Raw genomic sequence first — 12,929 nt, forward strand, 5'->3', positions numbered from 1 at the left:
CTAGGGGACTGATGACTACAGATGTTAAGTCCAATAGTGCTCAGAGCCATTTTTTTGATCAGTAGTCGTACAACAAAATTTAAGATCCGTATTCGACATAAATGGTGTAACGGGTTGTTTGCAGCATTTGGTTTCTTCTGCATAACAGTGTTCATTTCATACAACATGTGGTGCCTTATGCAACTGATAATCATTTTAACATGATTTTAATTTTATTGTACCCCAGAATTGCTTCAAATGGCTCTGAGCACTATGAGACTTAACATCTGAAGTCATCAGTCCCCCAAAACTTAGAACTACTTAAACCTAACTAACCTAAGGACATCACACACATCCATGCCCGAGGATTCGAACCTGCGACCGTAGTGGTCACGCGGTTTCAGACTGTAGCGCCTAGAACCGCCCGGCCACTCCGGCCAGCAAATAAGGCAAAACATTAGAAAATCGAAAAAATGGAAAATGTAAAAATATGGAAAAATGGCCAAAAAGATAAAAAAATACTGTAAAATATAGATACAAAACGGTCATATAGGATATCTTTATTTGTACAGAGAAAGTAGTCGAAATTTGTGACATATGCATTGCTTGACAGTGTCTGGAGTTCTCTTGGATACTTTCCTGGAAAGCTACTAGTTGGTACCAAGGAAAAGAACTAGTAGAACCACAGCACCATCTGCTCCCAAAATGACTGAGAGATCTATGCTAAAAGTTCAGAGAGAGATCGAAAACAACTGATAAAAATAATATTTGTCATATATACAGAGGGAGGGATAGGCTTGGTGCCACATACACAGCCAGAACAAAAAAATTGACTAAAGGAATGATCGAAATATGCAATAGAGCTGAGCTGTAGTCCTAAACGTAATGATTAGATATAAGAGAGAGAATGTCATTGCATATGTTTTAACAGTGGAAACACGGTGCATTCTAGAGAGACATGGAGACAAGACGAAATTTTCATACTCCCACTAGTGCTGTGTACATGAAGAAACGATGATTTATTTATTCGGATTCTGAATGCTGTGGTATTCTACCCCTACCGTAGCAGTCGCGCGGTTCCGGACTATAGCGCCTAGAACCGCTCGGCCACCGCGGCAGGCGTACCCCAGTACTGTAGTAACAAATTATTAATAGACCTCTGCACTTTCTATCATTGCAGGACTAATAACTGTAAGATTCCATAATAATTCTCGTTTGTACATACACACCCAGTTACGAGTTAACAGGTGTAGAAACGCAGTTTTTCTGCTAAGTTGAGTGAGCGAGCTCGGCCAACCTTCGTGGCGTACGCGCCGCAGCTTGTCTTTCTCGTGGGCCTTGTGCTGAACTATATGTCGTACAAGTATTTACTTTTGCAGATACATTCTTTGGTATACGTTTGTGGATACTGTCTGCAAATACACAGCCGGAAAATAAATTAGTACATCCTTTTAGAGGTTTCCAATTCATTTGAGATTTATTGTTGTAAAAGTGCGTATGGAGAACGTGACACGATTACATTTACAGATCAGCACAAGCGGTTCTGAGGTACAAGGTATCGACCCATGTTGAAACACCCATATTTTTACGTGGTGTAGTCTTTTTGTATCCCGCCTGAAAGGCGGCGCGTGAGTCTGCTCCTGTGACCTGCAAAATAGGCCGAATGAAGGAAGCGAGAGGAGCAGGAGAGGTAAAGCACTTCGGTACTGCATGTAAAAGCACATTTAATAGAGAATATTAATCTGACATATACGTAACTATTGGTAAAGATGAGCAAGTAGGTGCGAAGCTGTTGTCCATATATTAAAGATAACGAACTATCATTGAAGTAACAAAGGCAAAGTCTATAATGGCTAGCCCCCTTTGAAGTAGAAGCTAAGTTGCGTTGTCGTCTCCTCTTGATCAACTGGGCAGAAAGCAGAGCGGGGCTCGTTGAGCTCCACAGCGTCGGATGGAGGGCGCTGTGGTCGGCGTAGTTCGTCCGCTCTCGTAGTGACAACCTAAGAGCGTGCACCTTCGCTATGGTTGGGTTGGGTTGTTTGGGGGAAGAGACCAAACAGCGAGGTCATCCGTATCATCGGATTAGGAAAGGAAAGGAACCATCCTAGCTTTTGCCTGGAGTGATTTAGGGAAATCACGGAAAACCTAAATCAGGATGGCCGGACGCGGGATTGAATCGTCGTCCTCCCGAATGCACCTACGCTATGGCATCGGAACTATCGACGCCACAGTCTCCACGGGTGGCAATGGAGGCGCTGATCTGGCATCCATGTAGGAAGGCGAAAACTGTCGTGTCCTGGGTTATGCTGTTCCACGCCTGCTCGGCCTGTTCACGTAGTTCTGTAAGCGTTGTTGGCTTACGAGTCGCTCGAATCACATCTCGTCCCATCACACCCCACGCTTGCTCAGTTGGAGACACGTCATCAGATTGTGCTGGCCGGGGAAGATACTGCACGTCTTGCAGAGCACTTTGAGTTTCATGGGCATTGTATGGACGAACATTATGCTTCCTGTTTGAAAGAATGGCGAAAGAATGCATCCAACAACATTTTGCATTTTCTAGGCGCTGATTAGCATCCCCTCCACAAAAGCCAAAGGTGAACGAGAGTTACAGTTTATTGCACACCAGTACATACACCTGGGGTGTGGCCAGAGTTCCTTGCATGGATGTACTTTACGAGACAGCGTTCATTCAGGTCTACGTCGTACGCGCATACGACGATTACTTACGTGCAGGCTCGATCTGCTTTCGTTGCTGAAGACCACGGCACGCCATTACATCTTCCAACTGATTTTCTGACGGCAGCAGTGGACCCGTGCACATCGATGCTGTGGCGTGAGTGGAAGACGGGCTAGAGGTGTGCGTGTTGACGTGTTTGAGCTCACAAGCCTTTTTGTCTTTGATGCGGTGTCTGTGCTACCTGCCACTGCTGCCCTGACAATACGACGATCCTGGTGGGCCTCTGTATCGCGTGGACGTCCAGAATTCCGTCTAGGGTACGGGTGTGAGAATGTTTACGTGACCACTCAAACCAGCATCGTTGAGTAGCTGACCCAGCAAGTCCAACTTGTGTGGTAGTCCTCCGAAAAGACCATCGCGCCCACTCGGAAGGTCACAATTTGACCACTTTCAAACTCCTCAGTTGGCTCTTTGAATTACAAATACATATCCATGGCATGGCTGCCTGCTTGCTTAACACCTTTGCACAAGGCTGAGATTTCTGGCTGTAGCTATGGCATTACGCTATCTGTTGGTGGATGACTTTGGAATCATTATCAGCACATCTGCTATCACCCAGGTGGCATACGCCGTCAGAGGATCGTCTTCCAAGTGTAGTAATTTCTATCCGGCAGTGTCTTTCTTTCACTTGTGCCTTTGTCCCGCAGGTACGTAAGGTCAGCATGGTTAATCGGATTTGGCAATGTTAGATTGAGGGGTGGCCGGATGCCCTTCCTGCCACCCCGTACCTCCCAGGACGGAATTAGTGTACCCCAAATGTCTGCGACTAGTGTAATCCATGGAATAATGCGAAAGTGTTCAGATGTCTGCGAGCCATGTAACTGAGGCGGGACGTGGGGACCAGCCCGGTATTCACGTAGGGGGATGTGGAAAACCGCCTAAAACCACATCCACGCTGGCCGGCACACCGACCGTCGTCGTTAATCCGCCGGGCGGATTCGATCCGGGGCCGGCGCGCCTACCCGAGTCCAGGAAGCAGCGCATTAGCGCTCTTGGCTATCGTGGCGGGTTCTTTCCGGCAGTGTATATTACGAAAAATGTTGGTAGTGCGGTGTCTGCAGCTTATACTGAAGTTGTACTGCACGAATAGAGAAAATGTAGGGAGAGAAACATTTTCTTTTCCTTTCATTATTTTTTGTGTGTGTCCCAGAGAAATAAATTTCGAAAAGATCTGAAATTACGTGGAAAATTCGTTTGAAGACGTAAAGTGGTATCATTCTCAAATACTGGATGAAAATGGAGTAGTTTGGGTAGTTTCCGCACTGCGAATTAAGCTGCCTCAGGACGTATACACAGTTTCTAACTCTAAAATTTATTTAGTTTAACGTCTAACTTAAGACCATGACACCATTTTAAATTCTCAGATCGTACAATAATTGAGTGAAATCCTGAAAATCAAAGTTGTGTTGTCCCTGGAAGATGCGGAATAGTTAATCTGCAATCTGCGAATGGTTGACAGTTTTAGCCGTTTACTAAGATCGATGTTGTGCTGCTAGTCTTAGGCCTACCCTTGTAGTAATGAAGATTTGTTGCAACTGTTTGTCAAGTGCGTGAGGTATAACAGTCTCTCTCGGAAGATTAGTAGTTAGTAACTTGGGGCGGTATTAACTTGAGTCCGCCACCGACAGCGGCAGGCAGCAGAAGCGGCAGAGGCTGGAGAGCGCCCTTTAATCGTGCTGCCGCTGCCGGCTCGGTCCTTTGTCCAGCAAGCACAGCGAAGAGCCTCCAGCGGGCGCCCCCATAACTTGCCGCCGAGTCCAGGGCCGGCGGTCCCTGCGGCCAGCCACCGACTGGACGCTCCACTGAGCGCCGCCGCTCCGGGCAGTCTCTTGCGAGCCCCACAGTTCATCCTAGAGTTGTTTACCAGACACACGGAGAGTCGCAGACTTACTTGACTTAGGGCGGTGCGTTAGCACAGCTGCTTCCCTACTCATACAATGAAGGTTTTCACGACCGGATGGTACTGTTGTTGATAATTCTTCCGGGTTATATGGCCGTGGTCCATGGAATTCTTCTATTCCTAACGTTTCGTCCAATACTACGTTGGACATCCTCAGAGGTATGGCTGGTCCTGCTGAGTCCTGCCGACTGACGAGTCGGGCGTCGGAGAGCTGCCCAAATACCGAGGAAAGGGGCGTGGCCTAGCTTGCACATAGTAGCAGCGAGAAAACTAGTCAAAGATAAAATGTAACTATCGATAATAGTCCGTCATAGATAAAATTCACACGGTGTCTTTACCTTTCATTAGTAAGGTTACAGATCGAATCGGCAAAATTATGCTGGAACATAAAGTGAAACCGGTATTCAAACCTACCAGAAAAATAGGACAAGTACTTCGTTCTGTTAAAGGTAGAAGGCCACCATTATCATCTAGCGGTGTGTATAAAAATCCGTATACTTGTGGCAAGGTCTATATTGGTACTACGAAAAGAAGTGTGAATACGTGGGGAAAGGAGCATAAAAGTCTTTGCCGATTGGGAAAAATAGATAAATCGGCCGTTTCGGAACATGCACTTCAGTCAGGTGACCATGTAGTTAAGTTTTCTGAAACTACAGTTTTAAGTGCTACCACGAACTATTAACCACGACTGTATAGGGAGGATATTGAAATTTATAAACATGAAGAGGCCTTGAAACGAAGCGAGATATGGACAGTGGCGTTACAGAATCGATAAGTGATTTTTATCTATGACGGACTATTATCGATAATTAGATTTTATCTTTGACTAGTTTTCTCTCTGCTACTACGTGCAAGCTAGACATTGCCCACTTTCCTCGGTATTTAGGCCGCTCTCCGACGCCCGACTCGTCAGTCGGCAGGACCCAGCAGGACTAGCCATACCTCTGAGGATGTCCGACGTAGTATTGGACGAAACGTTAGGAATAGAAGAATTCCATGGACCACGGCCATATAACCCGGAAGAATTATCAACAACTCTGCTTCCCTACTGCTTGGCGTAGCCATAAGTTAATATCATATGGCAAAAAGTCACGCTCCGACCATGAAACTTGGTGTTAAACTTCCTCTACATATTTAAAGCCGTGTGTTATGGTAAAAATCAGTCAACTTCTCCCATAATTAGTGATATTTAAGGACAGACCTTTAGTGTTTGCAAGATATGTAATTTTTATGCCCCAGAGAACGATTTGGAAGCGCAGTCTGACTTGTGGTGTTCGAAATAAATAGTTACCCGCAAACACACACAACTCAGTGGAAATGAAATATGGCCTCCATAGCTCGTATATGAACTCTAGGCAATGAGTTATTTTTTAAAACATTGCTGCAGCGATCGAAGTAGAATATTTGAAACTAATAATGAAACAGTCTAGATCGCAAAGGCTCATTTATTACAAGATGACCGATTTCGATCATCAGATGATCATCTTCAGACCTTCAAAACCGTAATACGATAAAGGATATACATTAAAAAGATACGTAAAAAGAAATTAAATATAACTGTAATAAAAAATAGATATACTCATATTGACAGACAATGGCTGTACAAAGAACCAGGAACCACTCAATGACGCGCAGCCACACTGAAGAGCCAAAGAAACTGGTACCACCGCCTGTTATCGTGTAGGGCCGCCGCGAGCATGCAGAAGTGTCGCAACACGACGTTGCGTGGACTGGACTAGTGTCTGAAGTAGTCCTGGAGGGAATTGACACCATGATCCTTCAGGGCAGTCTATAAATCGGTAAGAGTACAAGGAGGTGACCTCTTCTGAGCATCACGTTGCAAGGCATCCCAGATATGCTCAATGATGTTCATGTCTGGGGAGTTTGGTGCCCAGCAGACGTGTTTAAACTCAGAAGAGTGTTCCTGAAACCACTCTGTAGGAATTCTGGACGTGTGGGGTGTCGCATTGCCCTGCTGGAATTGCGCCAGTCCGTCGGGGTACACAATGGACACGAATGGATGCAAGTGATCAGACATGATGCCTACGTACGTGTCACCCGTCAGTGTCGTATCTAGACGTATCAGGGGTTCCATATCACTCCAACTGCACACGCCACACGCCATTACAGAGCCTTCACTAGCTTCAATAGTCCCCTGCTGACATGCAAGTTCCGTGGATTCATAAAGTTGTCTCCATCCGCTCGATATAATTTGAAACGTGACTCGTCCGACCAGGCAACATGTTTCCAGTCATAAACAGTCCAAGGTTGGTTTTGACGGGGCCAGGGAAGGCGTAAAGCTTTGTGCCGTGCAGTAATGAAGAGTACATGAGTGGGCCTTCGGATACAAATGCCCATGTCGATGATGTATCGTTGAATGGTTCGCACGCTGACACCTGTTGATGGCCTAGCACTGAAATCTGAAGAGATTTTCATGCGGAAATGTTGAATTTCTGTCGCTGAACGATTCTCTTCAGTCGTCGTTTGTTCCGCTCTTGCAGGATTTTTTTACGGCCACAGCGATGTCGGACGTTTCTTATTTTATAGGATTCCTGTAATTCACTGTACAGTCGTGAAATGGTCGTACGGGAAAATCGCTACTTCAACGCTAGCTTGGAGGTGCTGAGACCCTTGGCTGTAACACCACGTTCAATCTCACTTAAATCTTTGAGAACCTACCATTGTAGCAGTAGTAACCTATCTAGCAACTACGGCACACACTTGTTGTCTTATATAGACGTTGTCGAACGCAGCGCCGTATTCTGCCTGTTGGATATCTCTGTATTTGAATACACATGTTTATATCAGTTTCTTTGGCGCTTCAGTGTATTTCTTAAATACTGCAGGCTCCGCCTAGGGCCGACAGCATGATCTCACCGTTAGCGAATCACTTATAAATCGGAAGAATTATGTAAGCTTTAGCGAACCACGTATTAGCCGAAAGAATTATGTACGAAAAGATGTACTTATTAATAAATAGAACACCAAATTACGTAGAATAAGTTTACAGTAAGGAAGAAATAACTTGTTAATGCAGTTATTGTCAGATAAATATACTAAGAACTTCAAAATCAAAACAAATAAATATAACATTCCCTGCGAATAGGTTGCCGTCCAGGTCTAGGGCCGTGCTGGAAAATAACTACGATGTTAACGACAATGTTCTTGGTTTCTATGCAGATGGTGGACGTCGTTCCACAGAAGTAGCAGTAAGGCAATTTCCAATGGGACAGCAGTGAGTATCGATAGGTGAGGTCAAACAGACGACATTCCATAAATGTACGAAGTAGTTGGTTACTATGGAGCTGGTAATCATTTCTCCAGTATGTCCCTAGAGGGCAACCTATACACAATGAAGGCGATATGTATTTGTTTCCTTTTTAAAGTTCATGGTATGTTTATTTGATAATAGCTGCTTTAACGAGTTATTTCTTCTTTATTACAAAATTATTCTATGTAATTATGGCGCTCTCTTCACTAATTAGTACATGTTTTAGTACATAATTCTCTCGACTTATAACTGATCGGCTAACACTGACGCCGTCCTGTCGGCTGTAGCAGGAACTTGCAGTACTTGAGAAACAGCTGCGCTGCCGTCTCCAGTACCTGACAATCGTCATTCTGCGGTTCCTGCTCCGTATACAACCATTGTTCATCAATGTGGGTATATTAATGTTTTTAGGATTTTATAATTGATTTTAAGTTCTTTCTGTATATCCCTCTAATTTATATCTCATATCGTACTGCAGAGTCCTGTAGTTTCAGCTATACTCCATGTCTTCCAAGCCAATATGTTAGCATCTGGAAATGCTTCAAGGCCACCATAATCTGCTTGATTGCCCCATACAATTCTTTACTCTTTCATCTAGAAACGCCATTTTACCGTTTTCGGAAATCCTTATTCGTTATCAAACTACACGTGAAAACCATGATTTTTGGGTACCAAAAGTGCCAATTGTGGGGATGGCCAGTTCCATAACTTCTGTTCATGACAGATCATCCAAATTTTCACCATATGTTCTTAAGATGATGTTCTCAGGTAACCTTGAAACTTCGATAACATTATCCGTTGCCGAGGACCAGAGTTTCAAAGTTACCGTACTTACGCACGTAATATATGCATGTAAACGTAGTTCATGAAGCGTAAATGTTGTTTTAACTGACGTAGTGACCACATGGTAAGAGGTCATGATCATCGCAGGACTTCTTACATCTCGCAACTAGGTTTTAGTGATCACTTTGCTGTGGCCGAGCGGTTCTAGGCGCTTCAGTCCGGAACAGCGCGACCGCTACAGACGCCGGTTCGAATCCTGTCTCGGGCATAGATTTGTGTGATGTCCTTAGGTTAGATAGGTTTACGTAAGAAGCGTGGTTTGAAATTAAAAAAGACGTGCTAAGATAATAGTTTTATTTTTATATGAAAGCCTGTACCTTAATACACTTTTCTACATAATTTCCGTCAATATTGAGGCACTTGTCACAACGTTGTACCAGTTTTTTAATTCCCTCCTCATAGAAGTCTGCCACCTGGCTTGTCAACGACTGCATCACCACTGTTTTGACTTCGTCATCGTCTTGAAGACGCTGACCGCTCAGGTGTTTCTTAAAGTGCTGGAACAGATGGTAGTCACTGGGCGCAAGATCGGGGCTGTACGGAGGATGATCTAGAGTTTCCCATCGAAAAGATGTGATGAGATCTTTGGTCTGATTCGCCACATGCTGATGGGCATTGTCTTGCAGCAAAACGATGCTCTTGCTAAACTTCCATGGACTGTTGCTTTGATTCTGGTGTGACGTAGGCCACCCATGTTTCATCGCCCATAACAATTTGGCTTAATAAATCGTCACCGTCATTGTGGTACCGCTCAAGGAAAGTCAACGCACTGTCTAAACGTTTGGTTTTGTGCTCATCCGTCAACATTTTCGGTACCCAACGTGCGCACAATTTTCGGTAATTCAAGTTCTCGGTCACAATGCCATTCAAAAAACTACGAGAAACATTAGGAAAGTCATCCCGCAAGGAGGAAATCGTAAAGCGTCTGTTTTCTCTCACCGTATTGTCCACTTCCTGCACCAAACTTTCATTAACGACAGAAGACGCCCACTCCATTGTTCATCATGCACATTTGTGCGGCCATCTTTAAGTGCTCTCACACACTTTCTTACCATTCCATCACTCATAATGTTTTCTCCGTAAACTGCACATATCTCTCAATGAATATCGATTGCTTTTCGGCCTTTAGCACTAAGAAGTCTTATAACAGCCCGTACTTCACAGTCGGCGGGACTCACGATTATCGGAGGCACCTTAAACACTCATTACACAACGTAAACAAGGAAGAATCAGACTGTAATGGCGTCAGTGCGAAGATTACGGTACAGGCTTTCATGTAAAAATAAAATTATTGAGATATCTTTGCAAGTCTTTTTTTTTAATTTCAAAACGGTACTTACTTAAAAAACAAGCCTCGTAGTTCGAAGTTCTAGGGGATTGATGACTTCAGATGTTTAGTCCCATAGTGTTCAGAGCCATTTGAACCATTTTTGACACGCTGATAGGCATTTCACTCCTACACAAATATGAACAAATTGGTATTGCAGCGACAAAAAATGAACTTAAAGCTACCTTAACACGCCTGAAAATAACTTAAAATGGGTGTCAATAAATTATTTGCAACTGGATTTACTGAAAATTCAGCAAAATATTTCTAACAGCGTATTTACTCCTTTAAGATACGTATCATGTCAGACGTTTTCTATTAACTGCTATCAATGAGCAAAACGTAAAACAAACGATTTTGTGTTAACCTCATATTACACGTAGTTATTGGTTGTTTTTATGTGTCAAAGTACATAAATGTGACGAAGTATGAAAACAAACTGTCCAACCTTTACTGATCTGTAGAGGCAGTGTGTTATAAATTTATATATTATACAGTATAAGCAGTACATCCTGCTGTAGCATAGGAAAGAAGGGAACCAACGGAAAAATATCGCTGTCGGAGCACAAAAAAAGATAAATATGTTTCTCTTTAAAAAGACTCTGACAGAATAGTGGGGAACAAGCTACCTCAATCCTCATTCCGCTTTCTTGCCAAAACTTTTGTCACGCAGACGTATTCGCTTTTTTCGTGCTGGAAGATAGAGTGACGGTGGAAGAGAGAGGAGATAGTACCGGTGGGAAGAAAAGAGAGAGGAGACAATGATGTTGGGAGAGAGAAAGTGTCAGTGAAATAGAAATAGCTTGAATGGAGACATTAGTAGAGGGAACCAACGAAAGAAGAGATATTGATGGTCAGTCAGCGACAATGACAGTAAAAGAGAAAGAGAAGTGGATGAAGATAAAAGCACTGGGAGCAAAAGAGAGGGGAAACTGTGGAAATGAAAAACACAGGTGAGTGGAGACCATACATAGGCTTGGTGGGAGGAGGGGAGGGGGGGGTGAGGATAGGGGATCTGGATCTTTCCAGGCCGGCGAACTGCCGTGGTATGGGGAGACAGTGGCGTCGAAAAAGCAAGAGAAAATGACAGCAGGTGCAACACGTGAGAGACGAGGCAGTGACAATGGGATATTTTGTAATGCTTCTCGTAGTCCTAGTACACGACCTCGTTGAATCTCAGTATCTCTTTATAATGCCGTCTTCATCGCCTTAAAGGCATCCTTTACTAACACAAAAATATCTCCTACAAAAACGGCACAAGCAACTAATCTCGACATCAGAACACGGATTGGCGGCAAAGACGGCTTCGTGGCTTCTCACCCGCGAAGACTTCCCTTTGGTTCAAAAACGAACTAACTCCAGAAAGATGATAAATCCCTTTAGTGTCCATGCAAGGAGGACACTCAAAGAGATTACGCCAATTAATCTGGGTCTAGTGTAGCAGGTCCAAAGTAATACAAAGATATTTGTCACGACTTACTAAAGGAAGAAAATAATAGGAAGAAATGAAATTGCCGAATTAACAAGCAATTTTCAATATGATAACAGATTAAAGTTTATTTATCCTTCCGGGTGAAACCGTCTCTCACAGATATTATCACAGTGTCCACCGCACCGACCTCATTTCTCCCGAGACTACAGTCCCTGTGGGGGTCGCTGTTGTATCTTAACTATAGGAACAGATCACAAAGTTCTGTAGCTTGTTCTGACCGGCAAGTGCTGTGATAGGGGAGACGTAAGTTCTTGATGACGTACTGTTGTCTGAAATTGATTTCTGCGATACCTGGGTCGGATATTAAGAATTAGACAAATTATGAAGATTATTAAAGGACTTTTGCGGCTCCCTTTCGGGTAAATAAAATGAGGCTTGAATTTATTTAATAATATCGTACTCTCCAAAACGAAAGTAATGTCAGTGGGAAAGAGATATAAACGGATTGAGTGCCAAATAGGAGGAACAAAGTTAGAACAGGTGGACGGTTTCAAGTACTTAGGATGCATATTCTCACAGGATGGCGACATAGTGAAAGAACTGAAAGCGAGGTGTAGCAAAACTAATGCAGTGAGCGCTCAGCTACGATCTACTCTCTTCTGCAAGAAGGAAATCAGTACCAAGACTAAGTTATCTGTGCACCGTTCAATCTTTCGACCAACTTTGTTGTATGAGAGCGAAAGCTGGGTGGATTCAGGTTATCTTATCAATAAGGTTGAGGTTACGAATATGGAAGTATCTAGTATGATTGCAGGTACTAGTAGATGGGAACAATGGCAGGAGGGTGTCCACAATGAGGAAATCAAAGAAAAACTGGGAATGAACTCTATAAATGTAGCAGTCAGGGCGAATAGGCTTAGATGGTGGGGTCACGTTACACGCATGGGAGAAGCAAGGTTACCCAAGAGACTCATGGGTTCAGCAACAGAGGGTAGGAGGAGTCGGGGTAGACGAAGGAGAAGGTACCTGGATTGGGTTAAGAATGATTTTGAAGTAATAGGCTTAACATCAGAAGAGGCACCAATGTTAGCACTGGATAGGGGATCATGGAGAAATTTTATAAGGGGGACTATACTCCAGGCTGAACGCTGAAATGCATAATCAGTCTTAAATGATGATGATGATGATGATGATGATGATGATGATGATATCGTACTCTTACCTCCAATCCCAAGTTCGCAAATTCAATAACAATATAGTTTCAAAAGTTTGTCTCGAGTGAACCACCGCTGTAAGGTGCTAAAATGATGAACCCCTGGAAAACGTAACGCACCAGCATAAAAATGTTAGCTGAGGCACTATAATTCGCACCCGACTGTTTCCTCCACTAAGAGCGGCAATAACTACATGAAAAATAAATACTAAGTGACAACACAC

Source organism: Schistocerca cancellata, chromosome 7 (genome assembly GCF_023864275.1).
Source record: "Schistocerca cancellata isolate TAMUIC-IGC-003103 chromosome 7, iqSchCanc2.1, whole genome shotgun sequence".
Lineage (NCBI taxonomy): Eukaryota > Metazoa > Arthropoda > Insecta > Orthoptera > Acrididae > Schistocerca > Schistocerca cancellata.